This window comes from Dermacentor variabilis, chromosome 11 (assembly GCF_050947875.1).
Source record: "Dermacentor variabilis isolate Ectoservices chromosome 11, ASM5094787v1, whole genome shotgun sequence".
In the NCBI taxonomy this organism is placed as follows: domain Eukaryota; kingdom Metazoa; phylum Arthropoda; class Arachnida; order Ixodida; family Ixodidae; genus Dermacentor; species Dermacentor variabilis.
In genome coordinates this window covers 117063403-117086836 of record NC_134578.1, presented here as the reverse complement: position 1 = coordinate 117086836, position 23434 = coordinate 117063403, and the positions used below count along the sequence as shown (strand labels likewise).

At 46.2% G+C, this 23434-nt stretch overlaps 2 long non-coding RNA genes across 4 annotated transcripts; both read left to right on the top strand.

Annotated features, from left to right (window-relative positions):
• The first annotated feature begins 266 nt into the window (after positions 1-266).
• On the top strand, positions 267-12529 carry LOC142564117 (uncharacterized). 2 transcript variants are annotated; one of them, XR_012824496.1, is made up of 3 exons: positions 267-690; positions 1449-1575; positions 10802-12529. It is a non-coding gene; the product is annotated as an uncharacterized LOC142564117 (long non-coding RNA). The 2 variants fall into 2 exon arrangements; XR_012824495.1 differs by having other exon boundaries at positions 268-690; positions 1449-1562.
• Positions 12530-14722: 2193 nt separating this feature from the next.
• On the top strand, positions 14723-20120 carry LOC142564116 (uncharacterized). 2 transcript variants are annotated; one of them, XR_012824494.1, is made up of 3 exons: positions 14723-15146; positions 15905-16031; positions 18393-20120. It is a non-coding gene; the product is annotated as an uncharacterized LOC142564116 (long non-coding RNA). The 2 variants fall into 2 exon arrangements; XR_012824493.1 differs by having other exon boundaries at positions 14724-15146; positions 15905-16018.
• Positions 20121-23434: the final 3314 nt, after the last annotated feature.

Below are 23434 nucleotides of genomic sequence, written 5' to 3'. Positions count from 1 at the left end.
GTCCGGATCTTGAAGGCCATGCTTTTTGCTGACTACATGTGGCATAAGCGATTCAAAAGCAAGAATACTGCATGTAATTTATTTCTGTCCTAAACTATAACACATAATATGACCATGTCAATGTTTCTTCTTGTCTAGCAACATATGTATGTAGTTCGGCCCAAAACGGCACAAAACCTGCTGTAGTGGGTATTATTGTAGGAATCACGGAGGCCACAACAGCCGCACTATTATACAGACGGCGCTGGCAGCGCCGGTATTTTCGTATTCAACGCGACAGGTAGAATACGAAGATACGGCGTGTTGTAATTGCTCCGTCTTCAACGGTTGTTGTGCGAGCTGCATCGATGTGTTTGTTTGATCGTGTGTTATTAGGTTTGCTGTAATGAAATGAGACGTAGTTCGCGAGCACGAAAGTGCCAGAAGATGGCTTGAGTCTCGCTGTAAGCACGCCGTATGCGTGGCGCGCCAGCTAAATGTGGACCAACGATTTTCATGCCGTGGAGTGCGTTCCCTTTGTCTCCGCTGGTTGTCGTGGAAAGCTTGGTGGACGGCGCAAAGAAGTAATGCGTATTATTAGCGTGCCTCAGCTCGTCCACTACCCAGCGGCTTGTTTGCTGCAAGTAACATCGCAGACGCATCACTGGAAACTTGGAGAGCGCCTTTCGACCTCGTCGTACTGTTGAAACGGTAAGCAATCGTGCTCGCCAACTACACGTGCGTTCATCCGTGTTGTGTGTGCTTCCCGTGTGTGTATAAAGTGCCTTGCGAACGTAGCAAGCGGAACACCCACGTCAACAGTGAACGCTGTGCTGATACTTGCTACGCGCTGGTTGTAAAAATTGTGTACGCAACTCTATTGCCACAGTGCGGAATTGATAATCCTGATAAGCGTTTGCTTCCGCTGAGAAAAGTTTCGGAAATCGTGTTCACCTTGTGCAGCTGTGCGTGAGCTCCCGCCTGTCTGCTAAAGTTGCACAGTAACGACCCGTCTACCTCTTCATCGATTCTTTCTTCAATGACGTTTCCTCACTTATAAATGCTTCGACGTTGTGCACAATCTCTGCTTACGAGGTTTTTGGCTAACGAACAGTTCTAGGGAAAAAATGTAAGCCAGTCACAGCTTGCTACTAGTACAGCTTTATTTCCAAGACAAGATGTGTTGACATAACTGACTTAACTGAACATGACAGGGGAACGTTGCCTATACTAAGTAATGGAAAAAACATTAAGATTAGATTGTAATCTGCTGCTGCGGCGCGTCCAAAACATTATTTGATGTAGAGGTCCCTATTGTCGTGACATTCGATGATTTCAAGCATTTGCTCTCTTTCCACATTAGTGCAGACATTGTTTTCATGACCCTTTTAGGTGCTGATTGCATGTTTTCACGATATCACAGCTTTATTGTGCCACTGCTATAAGCTAACATAGACCTCATTTTGTAGTGGCGAGGCCGTGACCCACAACATAAACTACAAGATCGAGGAGCCCCCAGAAATGCAGACCCTGTGGATATATGGCTGCAGCAGCATGGCGTGTCATCTGGATGGTCATGCCAGGTGTGTATGAAATGTATGTGTTCCAAAAAGGGGGCTTGGTGTCATTCATGGTGAATTTTGTCAACACATTCCATACTGCAGCTTACTAAAGAGACTAAATATTTATGCAACCTTATTGAACTTGCTACCTATTTGTGTGCATAGCCATTATGCCCACATTATTCTGTTCTGTATAAAACTATACCTAACCTTTCCTGATGTTTAGTATTTCTTTTGCGTAAGTTGCTTACCTGCAAGTTAAATATAATTTTTGCTTTGTACGTAGTGTATTTGACTTTTTATTGTGGTTTTATTCTTTGAAAACTATTTCCTATGCTGTACCCCTTATTTGCACAATTTTTTTTCTGTTTGTGCTACAATCTCGTGCAGTTTTCTGTGCATGTAGGAATTCGAAGTGTAGTGGACTAAATATGTCACAGGTCTAAGCACTGTTTGGATCGGACTGCTGGTACGATCTGTTGGGAACTCGGCGCTTACGCCCGTGGTTGTACCTGGGTCGCAAGCCCCAAGGGTAGCGTTGGCCTGGCGGCCTGGGGTACAACTGGAAGCATCCGAAGGTCCCGGCAAAGCATGAGTCGACTGGTAACAACGAAACAACTTGTTTATTTTAACATCGCAAAGAGTTGGCGGTCAGGTTGACCGAAGTAGAGAGACGGGAGAGCACTTCACTCAACAGAAGAAATCGGAGCCCTCCTTTTGGCGTCCGGGGGCAGCTGTTTTTATACTCTCGCAGTTGAGGGCAAGAAGGAACCCCTCAAAAGACGAGCACGTGAATGTACAATGGGCTAATGGTGACGCACACTGTCGTAGCGATGCCGTAGCACCATGTCGAGCACGATCTCGTAGCACCCTGTCGTGGCGCTGCCGGTCGGACACAATGACTGTAATGAGAGGATGGTCCCTGCTTTGGCATCGCCTGTTTCGGGCACAATGACTGGAACGAGATCCCTGCTTTGGCATCGCCTGTTTCGGGCACAATGACTGGAATGAGATCCCTGCTTTGGCATCGCCTGTTTCGGGCACAATGACTGGAATGCGAGGATGATCCCTAGGCGGTCGCATCGCCGCAGTCGCGCCTGGAAACACCTGGCGATGAGTGTTGCGGCGACGACGATCGGGCCAAAATGTCTGCCGCCCCGCCGCAGTCGCGCCGGCAAAACCACGTGTCGCAGGCGAAACGCAACAGACCGCCCCGCCGGGGGAAGGAGATCCCGATGGACAGGGGACTGCATCCGCTGTCCGGAGGGATGTCGCTCGATGATGCTCATAACCGAAGTCGGGCGTCCCTCGACGTTTCTTGAGCGCAGCGCACAGAGAAGGCCTCGTTCTCTTGTTCAGGTTCGCACGGGACACTGCAAAGTGACTTCGGGAGAGTTCACATTTTTGTTCTCGTTCCCGGCAAGCGTTAGAACTACGCTGAAACTCAACCGCTCAGTCAGCAAGCACGGCACAACCCTCACTAAGCCCTGCCAGGCTCTTTCCCCTTTTTATACCACTGCCTAGTTCCTTACAGTAGTCTAGCATCACTCAGAACGCGTCCACAAATTGAAAAATTGCACTAGAAAGCATATCATCACTTTGAAACACTAAACAAAAGCAATATGTTAAAAAAAATCCTGCCTCAGGAAGAAAAACATCAGTAACAAACAATTTTGAGGCTGATTCCTACGTTAGGGGCTTCGACTTAAGCCATCGGCGTTACCGTTGAGACTCCCCTTTTTGTAACGCACCTCAAAGGAATATTGTTGTAAAGCGAGGCTCCAGCGCAGGAGGCGGCCATTTTTGGGAGAGATGGTCTGCAGCCATTGGAGAGGGCAGTGATCCGTCTCAATGATAAACCTCGAGCCGGCTAGATAGCATGACAATTTCTGAACGGCCCACACGAGACACGCACACTCTTTCTCGGTGGCGCTATACGCCTGCTCACGACAGGTCAGCTTACGACTAGCATACAGGACGGGGTGTTCTACTTCTCCATTTTCCCGTTGGCACAGTACAACGCCCATGCCTCGCTCACTAGCATCGCACTGAACAATGAACCCTTTTGTATAGTCTGGCGATCGTAGCACAGGCTGGCTTGTTAGGGCACTCTTTAGGGCGCTAAAAGCTCTTTCCTTGGTCTCGTCCCAGACGACTGTTTGAGGCTCTGTCTTTCTTAGAGCATCCGTCAGGGGAGCCGCGATATCAGAGTACCTAGGGATGTACCTCTGATAGTAGCCGGCGACACCCAAGAACGACCGAATATCGGTCTTGGTGCGCGGTTGCGGAAAGTCTCGCACAGCGGCCACTTTTATTTCAGAGGGGCGGCGACGACCCTGACCAATCACGTGACCGAGGTAGACAACCTCGGCCTGTGCTATCTGGCACTTAGGAGCCTTGACTGTCAAGCCCGCTTCGCGCAGGCGGGTTAGCACTGCCCGCAAGTGTGCCATATGCTCAGACCAGGATGCGGAGAATATCGCTACGTCGTCTAGATACGGTAAAGCGAATTCTTGCTGTCCCCGCAACACTTTATCCATGAGACTTGAAAAACAGTATGGCGCGTTCTTCAAACCAAAACTCAACACTTTAGGACGGAATGTTCCCATTGGTGAAATGAACGCCGCATACCTACTAGCCTCTTCTGTAAGTGGAACCTGCCAATAACCCCTGACAAGATCTAGGGTGGAAATAAACTGAGCGCTACTAACTTTCTCAAGGCGCTCCTCGATGTTAGGGATCGGATAAATTTGATCCTTAGTGATGGAATTAAGCCTGCGGTAGTCGACGCAAGGACGAGGTTCCTTGCCCGGTACCTCAACTAAAATCAAAGGGGAGGTATAATCACTCTCACCTGCCTCAATAACACCGAGCTGTAGCATTTTCTTTACCTCAGCCTCCATAATATCGCTCTGGCGGGGTGACACCCGATACGCCTTGGATCGTACTGGCTCTGTGGAGGTAAGTTCTATATCATGAGTAAGTACAGAAGTCCTACCAGGCCTCTCAGAGAACAGACCTTGAAACTCTTGTAATAGCTGGTGAAGTTCGGTTTTCTGCTCGGGCGACAGCGGTGCTTTACTGATAAGGTCACTAATGACTTGACCGGTGTCTTCCCTGTTCGTCACTGAGCCTAGTCCCGGAAGCTCGACTGGAAGCTCTTCAGGAACGTTTATCATCATGCACACCACTGCTTCCCGTTGTCTATAAGGTTTGAGCAGATTACAGTGGTAAACTTGCTGTGCTTTCTGCTTTCCTGGCAGACTTACCACGTAGTTAACGTCCGACAGTTTCTGAACAATTCGTGCTGGGCCCTCCCACTGCACGTCTAGTTTGTTGTTTAGCGATGTGCGCAATATCATGACCTCATCGCCAACCTCAAAACGACGGGCCCTGGCTGTCCGATCATAATAAACCTTGGCCCACTGCTGGGCCTTTGTCATTGCTTCACCTGACAACTCCTGTGCCCTTCTTAAGCGTTCGAGGAGCTTAAGTACGTACTCCACCACGACTGGGTCGTCGCCCCTACCTTCCCATGATTCTCGAAGCATGCGAAGCGGAGATCGAAGCGAGCGACCGTACACCAGTTCAGCTGGCGAAAACCCCGTAGCCGCATGCGGCGCGGTCCTTAAAGCAAACATCACCCCAGGCAGACACAGCTCCCAGTCAGTTCGATGTTCAAAACACAACGCTCTCAACACGCGCTTCATGACGGAGTGGAGCTTCTCAACGGAATTCGACTGTGGGTGGTACACTGAGCTGTGTAGCAGCTTTACCCCACACCTTTCGAGAAAAGTTGTCGTCAAAGCGCTAGTAAACACTGTGCCCTGATCTGATTGGATTTCCGCAGGAAAACCAACTCGCGCAAATATGGACAGTAGTGCATTGACTATCTCAACTGAGCTGAGTTCTTTAAGCGGCACTGCTTCAGGGAACTTTGTCGCTGGGCAGATCACAGTCAAAATGTGTCTGTACCCCGTGGCTGTTACCGGCAGAGGTCCCACAGTATCAATAACGAGCCGTCTAAAAGGCTCCGTAATGATAGGTACCAATTTCAACGGCGCCCTCGATTTGTCTCCTGGTTTGCCCACCCGCTGACAAGTGTCACATGTCCTCACGAAATGGTCTGCGTCCCGAAAACACCCTGGCCAATAGTACTCTTGCAAGAGACGGTCCTTAGTTTTCTTAACTCCTAGGTGTCCGGACCACGAACCCCCATGTGACAAGCGCAACAGATCCTGACGATAGCATTGAGGCACGACCAGCTAGCTGATCGAACTCCACTCCTCTGCGGTCTAGATACTTCCGGTACAGGACTCCACCCCTTTCCACAAAACGCGCAGTTTTCCTGGCGATACCTTCTTTGACATTGCAGCGCACGTTTTCCAGGCTGCCATCCTTTTTTTGCTCGGCTATCAAAGCCGACCGGCTGACTTTTAGCAACCTATCAAGTCCGTCTGACGTAGGCGCGATGAGCAAATCAGTAGATAGCTCTTCTAACTTTCCCGTGTCGGGCATTTCCTCTCCAGTATCTGGCGCCTTTAACGTTACAGACTCAAGTTTATTCAGTTCGGGCGTGCTCGGAATATCAGCTTGCTGCGCCTCTGACCCTTTTTCGTTGTTTGATAACGTTGGCCCCGCAACTACCGCCTTTGCAGCGAGCTCCCGAACCTTCGATCTGGTTAAGGCCTGAACACTAGCTTCACCAAACAAAAGCCCCTTCTCGCACAGGAGGTGATCGGACCTGTTTGAAAATAGGTACGGGTACTGGGGTGGCAGCATAGATGACACTGCCGCCTCTGTCTCAAGCGCTCCGAAAGGTCCTTCAATAAGCACTTTTGCTACCGGCAGACACACGCTATGAGCTTCCACGGCTTGCTTGATCCATGCGCACTCGCCCGTGAACATATGGGGTTCTACGTAAGACGGGTGAACTACATCCATCGTAGCTGCGGAATCGCGAAGCACTCGGCACTCTTTCCCGTTCACGAGGAGGTCTCGCATGTAAGGCTCGAGAAGCTTCATGTTCTCGTCAGTGCTGCCTATTGAAAAAAACACAACTTTTGGTGTTGTTTCCGGACACTGCGCCGAAAAGTGACCCGGCTTCTGGCACGTATAACACAAGCGCGCTCGCCTCATCTCGAACCGCTTTCTGCGTCTGGCTGCCGCCGTCTCTTGACGTTTGGTCGGACTGCTTTCACTCGCATCCTCACTACGCGTGTCCCCCTTTAATCTCATGGGTGTGAACTTCGGCCTCTCAAACTTCGAGCCAAATTCACCCTTTTGACCGTCCTTAGCTCCGCGAGCCCGACGCGTCACAAACTCCTCGGCTAGCTCAGCGGCTCTAGCCACCGTACTCACGTCTGGCCTATCCAAGACCCAGTATCGCACGTTCTCCGGTAACCGACTATAAAACTGTTCTAGCCCGAAACACTGCAGAACTTTATCGTGGTCACCAAACGCTTTCTCTTCTTTGAGCCACTCCTGCATGTTCGACATAAGCCTATACGCAAACTCTGTATATGACTCACTTCTGCCTTTCTCATTTTCCCGAAACTTCCGACGGAACGCCTCCGCAGACAGCCGGTACTTTTTTAGAAGACTCGATTTCACTGTGTCGAAATCCTCTGCCTCCTCTCTATCCAAGCGAGCGACTACGTCGGCCGCCTCGCCGGGTAACAAAGTGAGCAAGCGCTGTGGCCACGTTTCCCGAGAGAACCCCTGCTTCTCGCACGTTCGCTCAAAGTTAACCAGGAACAAACCAATGTCCTCTCCAAGCTTAAACGGCCGCATCAGGTCCGTCATTTTGAACAATACGCGTTCTCCTGCACCGTGTGCCTGACTTCCATTACGAGCGCGTTCCATCTCTACCTCAAGACGCTTCATTTCCAAAGCGTGTTGACGGTCACGCTCTTGTTGCTCTCGCTCTTTCTGTTCTTTACGTTCACGCTCTTCTTTTTCTTTCTGTTCTTTACGTTCACGCTCTTCTTTTTCTTTCTGTTCTTTAAGTTCGCGCTCCTGTCTTTTTGCAGTCTCTCTCTCTTCAATGGTCTCAAGGCATTCCGACAGCTCGTCATCCTCAGCCTCTAACTCAAGAATAGCCTTTAGCAGTTCTGGTTTTCTGAGTTTGTCCGAGACATCCAGACCCAACTCTCTTGCAAGCTCTAACAATTTCGGTTTGCGCAACGACTTCAAATCCATGGCTGCTCTGAATGCTGCTTTCTCTACTGCTTACTATTGTCTTGCCGCAAACTAACCCGGCAGCAACGACAACCACAATTACCAGCTCTGTTTCTGACACTAACAAAAGCCTGGCAAAGCTCAGAAGAAGAAAGTCCCGCACTCACCAAACCTCGCAGGCAGGAATTCCGCGCAGTCGTTCCGCTGCAGGCAACCAGTCGTCACACAGGGCTCGTTGCACTGCTCCCGGATCGTCGTTGAGCTGCTCAGCATACAGTCAACTGCATCTCTTCGCTGCTGGCCTCCGTTGTCGCGATCTCACCGCTGGCAGACAGTTGTTTGAAGTCGGAGGCGATCTCACCGCTGGCCACCAGATGTTTGGATCGGACTGCTGGTACGATCTGTTGGGAACTCGGCGCTGACGCCCGTGGTTGTACCTGGGTCGCAAGCCCCAAGGGTAGCGTTGGCCTGGCGGCCTGGGGTACAACTGGAAGCATCCGAAGGTCCCGGCAAAGCATGAGTCGACTGGTAACAACGAAACAACTTGTTTATTTTAACATCGCAAAGAGTTGGCGGTCAGGTTGACCGAAGTAGAGAGACGGGAGAGCACTTCACTCAACAGAAGAAATCGGAGCCCTCCTTTTGGCGTCCGGGGGCAGCTGTTTTTATACTCTCGCAGTTGAGGGCAAGAAGGAACCCCTCAAAAGACGAGCACGTGAATGTACAATGGGCTAATGGTGACGCACACTGTCGTAGCGATGCCGTAGCACCATGTCGAGCACGATCTCGTAGCACCCTGTCGTGGCGCTGCCGGTCGGACACAATGACTGTAATGAGAGGATGGTCCCTGCTTTGGCATCGCCTGTTTCGGGCACAATGACTGGAACGAGATCCCTGCTTTGGCATCGCCTGTTTCGGGCACAATGACTGGAATGAGATCCCTGCTTTGGCATCGCCTGTTTCGGGCACAATGACTGGAATGCGAGGATGATCCCTAGGCGGTCGCATCGCCGCAGTCGCGCCTGGAAACACCTGGCGATGAGTGTTGCGGCGACGACGATCGGGCCAAAATGTCTGCCGCCCCGCCGCAGTCGCGCCGGCAAAACCACGTGTCGCAGGCGAAACGCAACAGCACGTAGTGTGCACACCTTTGTTTATCATTGATATCTTTACAGTTACTTCTCTGTTCCCTTAGTAACAGCCACTGCGAAATACACATTTGGTGAGCTTTAATTTCTTGAAAATTAATATGATGGTCAGTATTTACTATGCTGCATTTACTTCAGTAGTACATAGGCACAGACTGATATGGATACCTTGTGACCTACACAGGATGCCTTTTTTGTTTGTTGCATTAAAAATGGCGGCTCACCCACATGTCTTACTATATATGTGGTATGCCTCATCGATTTCACTTGTCAATTTTTACAGTGGATGAAAACAGATGAACGATTGTAATCCAACATGAAGCCCCGTTGTGGAAATGTACGGCCAAGTTGGATGACCATACTGGTCTTTTGAATGAAATATGGTGGTCTCTTATACACATACGATACCGGCCAGTTTGCCCTATGTACACTTGACCACATGTGAAAGGGACACAGTACGCTGCCTGTGACACACACGCCAATTTTGGTGGTATCTTTCACCGAGCAAGCCTCCCTTGCCTGCTTGCCTTTCTCAATTCTCTTGCACACTGCTGTGCATATAGGCACCCCGACAAGAAAGGCTTGCTTAGATACCACTAAATTTGTCTTGTGTCTGTCAGAGGTAGTGTAGTCTATTCTTGTGATCATGTGTATATTTGGTCAAATGTACATGCAGCAGATTGGCTGGTGCCTCAACATGTGCCTAAGACAGCACCATAATTCACTCCCCGGATCAGTATGTTCATCCCAGTTGACCATGCACCGATGGGACTGTGGCTGCACGCCAGATTTAGACTGTTCATCTGTTTTGTTCAGCTGCGGCAACCAATTGACCAACAAATTCGCTGAGGAATGCCACATAAAAAGACTGGGTCACAATCTGTTTACTGAATTGTCTGCAACCTTCGTAGGAACAAATTTGTTTGTTGCAACTAGTTTTAGGCACGTTATTTCTTGTTAAATTTTCTGCTTGACCTACAGAACAGTTATGCAATCAATTTTCAAAGAGACATGATTAGTATAATTTTTGTTTTCTGTTTTTCACATGCCATGTTGCGAGAAGGACCCTTTTTAATTAAAACTGAATTAACTTTTCAATTGCAATTGGGAAGTCTTATCATTGCGTTTAGGATACATATCAGTGTACATACCTGTACTAGATTAGAAACTAATTGTTTCAATAACTCAAAAAGCACGAATATACTGTGTCCATTGTATCTGACAGTGACACTGCGACTGTGTTCCAAATACCACTAATTCGCAGTTATCCATCATAATTTGCGAAAACAACTTAAAACATTATTGTTCCCCATACAATGGATACTTACATGCATCATCATGATTGCTCAAGCTCCATGTGAGAAATTTATTATTGGCATATTAAGCATAGTACATACCAACTATGGCTAACAGCGGATGGAATATTAATTTTGTCTACCGCTCAGCAATAGAAGCCAGTAGGTCATTCCCTTCTTTTCAAAAAATTTGTTTCCTATGCACAGTGTGACGTCTGTATAGGACTCTTAGCTCATGGGTGTTACTGCTTGCTTATCTTATAAATGGGCAATGTGTTGTCATTGCAAGATGAGATTAATGTGTGACTAGGCTGTTGTCGTTTGGAGATGCTTTTTGTCATCAGCAATGATATTCTACTGCCAGGCACATTGGCCCAGTGCTGATGTCACAGTATCTTGGGAAAGCAAAGATATTGTCAAAAATGATTCTCAAAAGAACTGCCACTGTTTGGCAGAGTGGTGGGGAGGTGGGGTGTTCTGCCACTTTTCTGTTATAATTTTTTTCTGAAATACTGAAATGAAACTTAGCATAATGCTACAACTATATAGATACTTGTGGCATGTTTGTGCCTGCTAATACATTATGGCTGAATGTTCATTACACCTTTTGAAAATTAATTTCAATTGTATTTTCCAGGCTCCAGCGTCGCCGTTACTAGACGGACCAAATTAGGCCAAAAACTAGCCTTTCCTCGCTCCTTTCCTGGGAAGTGAAATAGCAGGTGATCATGTAAGAATGAACTTGCAACATGTGAGCAGTAGCCAAAGCTCCATACAGGTCATGGTGGTGGTGGAATGATAAGACAAACCGCAATATTTATTTGTTTAGTTATTCACTTAATATTTATTTATTCATATCTCGTGAATACTGTGCAGTTTTTCAGCAAGGAATCAGATAAAATTAAGAAATATCATTGCGTCAAAGTAAACATGTTATTTGAAAAAGCATAATTCACGTAGCACAGTACCATGATAAAACATTTTCAGACAACTAGTCTGCTTTTGATATGAATTCATGAAAACTGCAAATTTTGAAGAAACAGAGCAGTAAGGTTAAGAAATCTTACTCATAACTAAAAAATGAGATCACATTTCTGTTGGACCTAATACCATAATTTAATCTGGCAAATTAGAGATACCATATGCTGCTCTAATATACAATCACTAATTTATGATTAGATGTGCGAAACTCTCAAACATTGCAACAATTTCATGTAAGCTGTAAATTCATATATAAAGTTTGTTGACTTTAGACATAGCAGATGGAGTCTGCAGAACTGTGATATCTCTTTCTGGCACAGAGACGGGGATTAGTAAGCTTCGTGGTGTTATTTTTCTTAAACCTGCCAAATAGTTCTTCCTGCAACAAGTTGAATTCTCAAATGCCACAAACTTCAAATTAGTGCTGTGGTTGTCTCAAAAGTATTTCTGTATTTTGGATGTATTTGAGTAGGAAAATTTACAGAAATAACGAACTTGTGCTAGTTGTTCTTTATTTTTTTACCGTTGCAAACTCAGTCCTTTTCCTTGAAGTGTTGCTATTTTCAGCAAATTTTAATAAATACTGATGGTTTTAATCTAAAACTATGATTTAAACATTTTTAAATGTATCAAACCTCATCAAATTTGATTCCATAGTTGCCGAGAAAAACTCTTTTACTGTTTATGTGCATTACATAGGAGCTCCTGAGCTAAATCTTTTTTAGTCATTGCGTGTGTCGGTCTGGTTTGTATTTCTCACCCTAATTAGAATATTGGCTCTGATCTCAAAATTGTTTCCCTTACAACGAAATACAAGCTTTTAAACTTTGTACGATATATGCTGTACTGCTCTATGAAAACCACTGTTTGCCACATTTTTGCAGGGCCTGCTAGTGCTAATTTTACACATAAACATAGACTAATATGCTGTATGGTTTCGGTATATGGTGTACTTATCTGTGAAAGCCATTATTTGCCACATTTTCGCAGCGACTGCCAGTGTTATTTTTGCACTTAAACAAACTAAAATGCTGTGGCGTTTCGTCAGGCTGACACAACATTGCAGTGCACATTCATATCAGTCTATTTTCAGGCTTTAGTATCCAACCGTTCAATGTGCACTGCTGGAACAGGCACTACTTTTGCAGTTTTAATGGTATGGTTTCTTGTCCTAGTCAAGCCTGTTATTGCCAGGTGTCAACTGTAATCAAGTCTGCCACTGATTCTTTTACCTCATGTTTCGCGTGTTTGCACCACCAGCTTGACCTGAGAAGCATGTTGGCAGCTACAGTTTGTGTGTTGCAAGTTCTAGTCTGAAGCGTGTATGTCACATATATGAAGTATGTATCTAGTCTGAAGTGCAATAAACATTTCAAACTGAATACTTTGTGGTTGTAGCACCAACTATTTTGCCACTGCATTTACTGTAGTCCTTATTGCCTACAGTAGAACTTTGGTAAATTGCAAGTTCTTTACACGTATCGGCCTAGCTTTTATAGGCATTTGCTTGTAGGTACTCGAAAGCAACTGCATAGAAATATTCTATAGAATTTTGTCTTTAGCGTCTCTAAAGCAACTCGATAGAAATATTCTATAGAAATTTGCCTTTAGCATCTCTAACGCAACTCGATAGAAATATTCTATAGAAATTTGCCTTTAGCATCTCTAAAAAACTCGATAGAAATATTCTATAGAAATTTGTCTTTAGCATCTTTAAAGAAACTCGATAGAAATATTCTATAGAAATTTGTCTTTAGCATCTCTAAAAAAACTCGATAGAAATATTCTATAGAAATTTGTCTTTAGCATCTTTAAAGCAACTCGATAGAAGTGTTCTATAGAAATGCGTCTTTAGAGTTCCTATAAGAATGCGGTGGCCAAATAACTTTTGAAACTCTATAGGAAAATTCTATAGGCAATCAAAATAAACACAATAGAGTTCTATAGAGAACATTCAAAAGACTTTCTAAAAAAACACATTAAAAATTTTTGTAAGGGTCGAATTCGGGGCCCGTTCGAGCGCGTCTGAACGACTTCTGGATTTCATGTCCACTCCACAACACTGCGACAATGGCGATAACTCCCTATCATACGTTACGTGCGAACTACTAAAAAAGCGGCGTCCTCTGCGTTTGCATGGTTTCGTTCAAGAATTTAGCTATCCGCCTTGTCAAAAGGCAAAATGCAAAAAACGAAAGAGATTTTCATTGTCACATGTGCAGGAATAAACAAGGCAGCTCACGCACCTTTATTCCATGCTGCGACACGAAATAGTTCTATGACCCTAAGATATAGCGTTATTTAGGACAAGAGACTAGTATGAAGTGATGAAATTGTATAAAGCATTTAATATTCAGCAGCGCTTGTCCTTGCGTACCGGAGCCAGCGCGGCACAAACACAACCAGCGCAGTTTCCAATGCGACCGTCTCTTCCAGTGTGACCCAGCATTGCCCAGCTCTTTTCCAGCGTTCTCACTGTTCTCGAGTGAGTCCCAGCGAGCGCCAGCGTACCCAGTGCGATCCAGTGCTTAAAAAAAATAACAACGCGCTGATTTCACACTGGAAGGCACTGGAAGACGCTGGTTCTTGCAATCGGCATTTCCGAGGTTTTTTACTATGAAGTAAGAGCATCGTTAAAAAGACACTCATTGACGAAGGCAAACATCACACTAATCGAAATTAGGAAAACCAAAGAAATATAACGGAAGCGCGCATTGTGGTTTATATCGCATATGCAGGTAAATCACAAAGATGTATACCAAGAAACACTAAGCAAAACTGCGCCTTAGCAATCGCGTCATATCTATTTGCTGGCATGCAGTGACTGCAGCACTTGGGGCGGAAACACATCGAACGCCGCCGCACATTTCTGGCACACACCACTCAAATGCGGCAAATGCACGCTGCAGAAACGATTTTTTTTTTCAAGGAATCTTGAAAAGTCACGGACCACATGAGCGCGATCCGCGCATGATAAGCACATCGCCACGAAAGCAAGATAGGGAACACATAAGCGTAACCTGTGCCTCACGGGTAAAATTAAAAATCATCGTATATAAATTATGTTGCTGTGCGACGGACACAAGCGCACGGAAACATCACACACTGCACATGTGTACCTCCCAGGTTGTGTGGACAATTTCTGGGCTACATTTAAACGACAGCAGGAAGTTACTTCAATGAGAAACGAAGTGAGGGCGCATGTAGTGCAGGTAACGGCTGCGCATAAAGTCAGTTAGGGTTTTAAGGCCAGTGACCGAGGTTGAAATCGTTAAAATCACACCCCAGCAATAGCTTACGCCGGGTAAATTGTCCGGATCTTGAAGGCCATGCTTTTTGCTGACTACATGTGGCATAAGCGATTCAAAAGCAAGAATACTGCATGTAATTTATTTCTGTCCTAAACTATAACACATAATATGACCATGTCAATGTTTCTTCTTGTCTAGCAACATATGTATGTAGTTCGGCCCAAAACGGCACAAAACCTGCTGTAGTGGGTATTATTGTAGGAATCACGGAGGCCACAACAGCCGCACTATTATACAGACGGCGCTGGCAGCGCCGGTATTTTCGTATTCAACGCGACAGGTAGAATACGAAGATACGGCGTGTTGTAATTGCTCCGTCTTCAACGGTTGTTGTGCGAGCTGCATCGATGTGTTTGTTTGATCGTGTGTTATTAGGTTTGCTGTAATGAAATGAGACGTAGTTCGCGAGCACGAAAGTGCCAGAAGATGGCTTGAGTCTCGCTGTAAGCACGCCGTATGCGTGGCGCGCCAGCTAAATGTGGACCAACGATTTTCATGCCGTGGAGTGCGTTCCCTTTGTCTCCGCTGGTTGTCGTGGAAAGCTTGGTGGACGGCGCAAAGAAGTAATGCGTATTATTAGCGTGCCTCAGCTCGTCCACTACCCAGCGGCTTGTTTGCTGCAAGTAACATCGCAGACGCATCACTGGAAACTTGGAGAGCGCCTTTCGACCTCGTCGTACTGTTGAAACGGTAAGCAATCGTGCTCGCCAACTACACGTGCGTTCATCCGTGTTGTGTGTGCTTCCCGTGTGTGTATAAAGTGCCTTGCGAACGTAGCAAGCGGAACACCCACGTCAACAGTGAACGCTGTGCTGATACTTGCTACGCGCTGGTTGTAAAAATTGTGTACGCAACTCTATTGCCACAGTGCGGAATTGATAATCCTGATAAGCGTTTGCTTCCGCTGAGAAAAGTTTCGGAAATCGTGTTCACCTTGTGCAGCTGTGCGTGAGCTCCCGCCTGTCTGCTAAAGTTGCACAGTAACGACCCGTCTACCTCTTCATCGATTCTTTCTTCAATGACGTTTCCTCACTTATAAATGCTTCGACGTTGTGCACAATCTCTGCTTACGAGGTTTTTGGCTAACGAACAGTTCTAGGGAAAAAATGTAAGCCAGTCACAGCTTGCTACTAGTACAGCTTTATTTCCAAGACAAGATGTGTTGACATAACTGACTTAACTGAACATGACAGGGGAACGTTGCCTATACTAAGTAATGGAAAAAACATTAAGATTAGATTGTAATCTGCTGCTGCGGCGCGTCCAAAACATTATTTGATGTAGAGGTCCCTATTGTCGTGACATTCGATGATTTCAAGCATTTGCTCTCTTTCCACATTAGTGCAGACATTGTTTTCATGACCCTTTTAGGTGCTGATTGCATGTTTTCACGATATCACAGCTTTATTGTGCCACTGCTATAAGCTAACATAGACCTCATTTTGTAGTGGCGAGGCCGTGACCCACAACATAAACTACAAGATCGAGGAGCCCCCAGAAATGCAGACCCTGTGGATATATGGCTGCAGCAGCATGGCGTGTCATCTGGATGGTCATGCCAGGTGTGTATGAAATGTATGTGTTCCAAAAAGGGGGCTTGGTGTCATTCATGGTGAATTTTGTCAACACATTCCATACTGCAGCTTACTAAAGAGACTAAATATTTATGCAACCTTATTGAACTTGCTACCTATTTGTGTGCATAGCCATTATGCCCACATTATTCTGTTCTGTATAAAACTATACCTAACCTTTCCTGATGTTTAGTATTTCTTTTGCGTAAGTTGCTTACCTGCAAGTTAAATATAATTTTTGCTTTGTACGTAGTGTATTTGACTTTTTATTGTGGTTTTATTCTTTGAAAACTATTTCCTATGCTGTACCCCTTATTTGCAAAATTTTTTTTCTGTTTGTGCTACAATCTCGTGCAGTTTTCTGTGCATGTAGGAATTCGAAGTGTAGTGGACTAAATATGTCACAGGTCTAAGCACGTAGTGTGCACACCTTTGTTTATCATTGATATCTTTACAGTTACTTCTCTGTTCCCTTAGTAACAGCCACTGCGAAATACACATTTGGTGAGCTTTAATTTCTTGAAAATTAATATGATGGTCAGTATTTACTATGCTGCATTTACTTCAGTAGTACATAGGCACAGACTGATATGGATACCTTGTGACCTACACAGGATGCCTTTTTTGTTTGTTGCATTAAAAATGGCGGCTCACCCACATGTCTTACTATATATGTGGTATGCCTCATCGATTTCACTTGTCAATTTTTACAGTGGATGAAAACAGATGAACGATTGTAATCCAACATGAAGCCCCGTTGTGGAAATGTACGGCCAAGTTGGATGACCATACTGGTCTTTTGAATGAAATATGGTGGTCTCTTATACACATACGATACCGGCCAGTTTGCCCTATGTACACTTGACCACATGTGAAAGGGACACAGTACGCTGCCTGTGACACACACGCCAATTTTGGTGGTATCTTTCACCGAGCAAGCCTACCTTGCCTGCTTGCCTTTCTCAATTCTCTTGCACACTGCTGTGCATATAGGCACCCCGACAAGAAAGGCTTGCTTAGATACCACTAAATTTGTCTTGTGTCTGTCAGAGGTAGTGTAGTCTATTCTTGTGATCATGTGTATATTTGGTCAAATGTACATGCAGCAGATTGGCTGGTGCCTCAACATGTGCCTAAGACAGCACCATAATTCACTCCCCGGATCAGTATGTTCATCCCAGTTGACCATGCACCGATGGGACTGTGGCTGCACGCCAGATTTAGACTGTTCATCTGTTTTGTTCAGCTGCGGCAACCAATTGACCAACAAATTCGCTGAGGAATGCCACATAAAAAGACTGGGTCACAATCTGTTTACTGAATTGTCTGCAACCTTCGTAGGAACAAATTTGTTTGTTGCAACTAGTTTTAGGCACGTTATTTCTTGTTAAATTTTCTGCTTGACCTACAGAACAGTTATGCAATCAATTTTCAAAGAGACATGATTAGTATAATTTTTGTTTTCTGTTTTTCACATGCCATGTTGCGAGAAGGACCCTTTTTAATTAAAACTGAATTAACTTTTCAATTGCAATTGGGAAGTCTTATCATTGCGTTTAGGATACATATCAGTGTACATACCTGTACTAGATTAGAAACTAATTGTTTCAATAACTCAAAAAGCACGAATATACTGTGTCCATTGTATCTGACAGTGACACTGCGACTGTGTTCCAAATACCACTAATTCGCAGTTATCCATCATAATTTGCGAAAACAACTTAAAACATTATTGTTCCCCATACAATGGATACTTACATGCATCATCATGATTGCTCAAGCTCCATGTGAGAAATTTATTATTGGCATATTAAGCATAGTACATACCAACTATGGCTAACAGCGGATGGAATATTAATTTTGTCTACCGCTCAGCAATAGAAGCCAGTAGGTCATTCCCTTCTTTTCAAAAAATTTGTTTCCTATGCACAGTGTGACGTCTGTATAGGACTCTTAGCTCATGGGTGTTACTGCTTGCTTATCTTATAAATGGGCAATGTGTTGTCATTGCAAGATGAGATTAATGTGTGACTAGGCTGTTGTCGTTTGGAGATGCTTTTTGTCATCAGCAATGATATTCTACTGCCAGGCACATTGGCCCAGTGCTGATGTCACAGTATCTTGGGAAAGTAAAGATATTGTCAAAAATGATTCTCAAAAGAACTGCCACTGTTTGGCAGAGTGGTGGGGAGGTGGGGTGTTCTGCCACTTTTCTGTTATAATTTTTTTCTGAAATACTGAAATGAAACTTAGCATAATGCTACAACTATATAGATACTTGTGGCATGTTTGTGCCTGCTAATACATTATGGCTGAATGTTCATTACACCTTTTGAAAATTAATTTCAATTGTATTTTCCAGGCTCCAGCGTCGCCGTTACTAGACGGACCAAATTAGGCCAAAAACTAGCCTTTCCTCGCTCCTTTCCTGGGAAGTGAAATAGCAGGTGATCATGTAAGAATGAACTTGCAACATGTGAGCAGTAGCCAAAGCTCCATACAGGTCATGGTGGTGGTGGAATGATAAGACAAACCGCAATATTTATTTGTTTAGTTATTCACTTAATATTTATTTATTCATATCTCGTGAATACTGTGCAGTTTTTCAGCAAGGAATCAGATAAAATTAAGAAATATCATTGCGTCAAAGTAAACATGTTATTTGAAAAAGCATAATTCACGTAGCACAGCACCATGATAAAACATTTTCAGACAACTAGTCTGCTTTTGATATGAATTCATGAAAACTGCAAATTTTGAAGAAACAGAGCAGTAAGGTTAAGAAATCTTACTCATAACTAAAAAATGAGATCACATTTCTGTTGGACCTAATACCATAATTTAATCTGGCAAATTAGAGATACCATATGCTGCTCTAATATACAATCACTAATTTATGATTAGATGTGCGAAACTCTCAAACATTGCAACAATTTCATGTAAGCTGTAAATTCATATATAAAGTTTGTTGACTTTACACATAGCAGATGGAGTCTGCAGAACTGTGATATCTCTTTCTGGCACAGAGACGGGGATTAGTAAGCTTCGTGGTGTTATTTTTCTTAAACCTGCCAAATAGTTCTTCCTGCAACAAGTTGAATTCTCAAATGCCACAAACTTCAAATTAGTGCTGTGGTTGTCTCAAAAGTATTTCTGTATTTTGGATGTATTTGAGTAGGAAAATTTACAGAAATAACGAACTTGTGCTAGTTGTTCTTTATTTTTTTACCGTTGCAAACTCAGTCCTTTTCCTTCAAGTGTTGCTATATTCAGCAAATTTTAATAAATACTGATGGTTTTAATCTAAAACTATGATTTAAACATTTTTAAATGTATCAAACCTCATCAAATTTGATTCCATAGTTGCCGAGAAAAACTCTTTTACTGTTTATGTGCATTACATAGGAGCTCCTGAGCTAAATCTTTTTTAGTCATTGCGTGTGTCGGTCTGGTTTGTATTTCTCACCCTAATTAGAATATTGGCTCTGATCTCAAAATTGTTTCCCTTACAACGAAATACAAGCTTTTAAACTTTGTACGATATATGCTGTACTGCTCTATGAAAACCACTGTTTGCCACATTTTTGCAGGGCCTGCTAGTGCTAATTTTACACATAAACATAGACTAATATGCTGTATGGTTTCGGTATATGGTGTACTTATCTGTGAAAGCCATTATTTGCCACATTTTCGCAGCGACTGCCAGTGTTATTTTTGCACTTAAACAAACTAAAATGCTGTGGCGTTTCGTCAGGCTGACACAACATTGCAGTGCACATTCATATCAGTCTATTTTCAGGCTTTAGTATCCAACCGTTCAATGTGCACTGCTGGAACAGGCACTCCTTTTGCAGTTTTAATGGTATGATTTCTTGTCCTAGTCAAGCCTGTTATTGCCAGGTGTCAACTGTAATCAAGTCTGCCACTGATTCTTTTACCTCATGTTTCGCGTGTTTGCACCACCAGCTTGACCTGAGAAGCATGTTGGCAGCTACAGTTTGTGTGTTGCAAGTTCTAGTCTGAAGCGTGTATGTCACATATATGAAGTATGTATCTAGTCTGAAGTGCAATAAACATTTCAAACTGAATACTTTGTGGTTGTAGCACCAACTATTTTGCCACTGCATTTACTGTAGTCCTTATTGCCTACAGTAGAACTTTGGTAAATTGCAAGTTCTTTACACGTATCGGCCTAGCTTTTATAGGCATTTGCTTGTAGGTACTCGAAAGCAACTGCATAGAAATATTCTATAGAATTTTGTCTTTAGCGTCTCTAAAGCAACTCGATAGAAATATTCTATAGAAATTTGCCTTTAGCATCTCTAAAGCAACTCGATAGAAATATTCTATAGAAATTTGCCTTTAGCATCTCTAAAAAAACTCGATAGAAATATTCTATACAAATTTGTCTTTAGCATCTCTAAAGAAACTCTGTAGAAATATTTATAGAAATTTGTCTTTAGCATATTTAAAGCAACTCGATAGAAATGTTCTGTAGAAATGCGTCTTTAGAGTTCCTATAAGAATGCGGTGGCCAAATAACTTTTGAAACTCTATAGGAAAATTCTATAGGCAATCAAAATAAACACAATCGAATTCTATAGAGAACATTCAAAAGACTTTCTAAAAAAACACATTAAAAATTTTTGTAAGGGCACATTCGTTGCAAAAACCGGGCGGGAAAAGCTTTATTTTTGCTTTTATTCGCGATCTCTTTGCCGCCGGGTATTGGGCCCAAGATGGCCTGGGCTCATACCCGCTGAGCCCCGGCCATGCCGAGTAAGCGCAAAGGGAAGAACGCGTCGCCGTCCCGCTCCCCCCCGCGGCCTTTGGCCGCCGGGGAGTCGCCCCGCTCGCGGGGTTCCGATTTTTCGGAAGACGGCGACGCGGTTATCGCGCGCTTTTGTAATCTCGTTGATCAGTTGCCGGCTGTGGAAGAAGATCGTCCCCCGGCCGCCGGTACAGAGAAGGATGAGGTGCTGTCCTCGGTCTCCCAGAAGTCTGCCGTCGCGTCTGTGGCGGCGGCGCCTCCCGGGGACGCCGCGACCCGGGCGCTGAACCGGATGTACGAGATCGAGAACGCGGTCCTCGAGTGGATCAACCTGCCGGCTAACCGAATCTCTGTGGAGTCACGGTGTTTCCTTACGACCAAGATCTTGCAGGCGACCGCCGCTTGCGCGGCACTGCGGACGCAGGCGGCCAAGGAGGAAGGTAGGGTCCTCACATTGCAGGACCAACTCGCCGAGGTGCGGCGCGGGGCGGCCGAGCTGCAGGGGCGCCTGGCGGCTGCTGAGGCTCGGCTGGAGGGACACGTGGTCTCGATGGCTGGCCCGGGGCTTGCCGGTCGCGGCCCTGCTGCGCCCGCGGGTGGCGTTCCCGCGCCCTCGGGCGCCGGCGGCTCGGTGGGGGCGCCCGCCGGACGAATGGATTACGCGTCCGCTTTGCGGGCGGGCCTAGCGCCCTCTGCCGGCGCGGCCCGCGGCGGATATGGTGGTTCTGCGGCGGCGGACGCCGAGGCGGGGTTTCCCGGCGCGCTGCACAAACACGTCGCATTCTTGACGCCGGTTTTGCCGACCGCGACACCGGCACGGGACGTGCTCCGCCTGGTGAAGACCAACATAGACCCGCACGCCAAGAACATCAGGGACGTGACGATTCATCAGACGAGGTACGGGCTGACCGTGTTTACTAACAGCGACCAGTCTGTAGCCAACTTAGAGCAGGCGATAGCCGCCAATCCGGTCACGCGCACGTCCCTCATCAAGCGCGTAGCGGAACAACGTAATCCTTGCGTCAAATTTACGGTTGTCGATCCCGATATCGGCCCGGACGATTTCTTGCGCGCGCTGAACGAGCGCAACGAGGGTCTCGACCTTGACCTCGACAGGTGCAAGGTGCGCGTAACGTTTGGGGAGAGAGCGGGCACGCGGTCGTACGTGGCCGAACTTGACCCGGCTGGGTTCAGGAGAGTCATGGCGCGACCACGTCTGACGCTGGGATGGACGTCGGTGCGCGCCCGCGAAGATCTGCACGTGCCCACGTGTACGTTTTGTGCGACATATGGGCACGGCCTCATAAAGCGGACCCGAGTAAAGCGCGCTGCATGAAATGCGGCTGCAACCATCTAGCCGTCACTTGCAAGGTGAAAATGGGAGACGCTGGGGTGCGATGCTCGGAATGTGACAGGGCGGGCCTCGGCGGCGCGCCCCACCCGACAGGGTTTCCCGAATGTCCCGTGCTTGTGGGAAAGGTGGCGCGCCTCAGAGCGCGCACCAACTATGGCGATCCGGGAATGCACTCACCCTGGGCTACTTCCCCAAGGCGTGACGGAAAGGCAGGGGCATTTTCATTGCAAAACCAGGCAAACCCCTAGACTCGCCGCAGGCTTACCGGCCCATCTACATGACCTCAATCCTTGGAAAGGTGCTGGAGCGCTTGTTGTATGGCCGATTGTATTATTTCCTACTCGAGGGGAATTACGTCCACCAAAACCAATTCGGCTTCGTGCACGGTAAGAGTGCAGTCCAGGCACTCTCATCTCTATGCCACTACATCAACGATTACAGAGCGCGGGGCACGCCGGTCACGCTGATCTCCCTGGATTTCCAGGGTGCATTCGACAGCGTTTGGCACCCCCTTGTTTTAAACTATTTTAAGGAGCGCCAGTGCCCCTGCAACCTGGTGGACCTCCTGCGGACTTTCCTCGACGACCGCACGGTCGAATTCCATTGCCACTCGGGCGTCGTTATGACGGAAGCGACATTAGGCAGCCCCCAGGGGTCGCCTGTGTCCCCCCTGCTTTGGAATGTTGTCATTGACGGCCTGCTGCGCTTGCAAATGCCGGAGGGAGTCCGCATTCAGGCGTACGCCGACGACACGGTGGTTCTCATCCCAGGGAAAAATCGCCTCGACGCCATGGCGAGAGCCACGGCCGCCCTGACTAAAATAAAGGCGTGGACTACCACCACCAAGGTCCGTCTTAACCACGACAAAACTGAATGCGTCCTTTTTTTATTTGGCAGGGGGGGCATGGAAAAAAGTAAACCGACAATCAAGATTGATGACTGCAAGAAGGGCCTATCATTCAAAAACTCCGTCAAAATTCTCGGGGTCATGATCGACCGCAGGCTCTCGTTCTTCGACCACGCGGAACATTTACAACGAAAGGCCGAGACGCTCGCCATGAAGTCCATCACCTTCGTCCGCATGCACGCGACCCTCGACGCCAAGAACCGTCGGCAACTCTATCGCCAGGTCCTGCTGCCGGCCATCGCGTATGCTTCGCCCGTGTGGTGGAATGCACAACCTGACTGTCGACTTCGAGCACGCATAAACTCTGTGCAGCGCACGCTCTTGCTGGCGCTCACTGAGGCGTACCGCACCACGCGCACGGAGGCGCTGCAG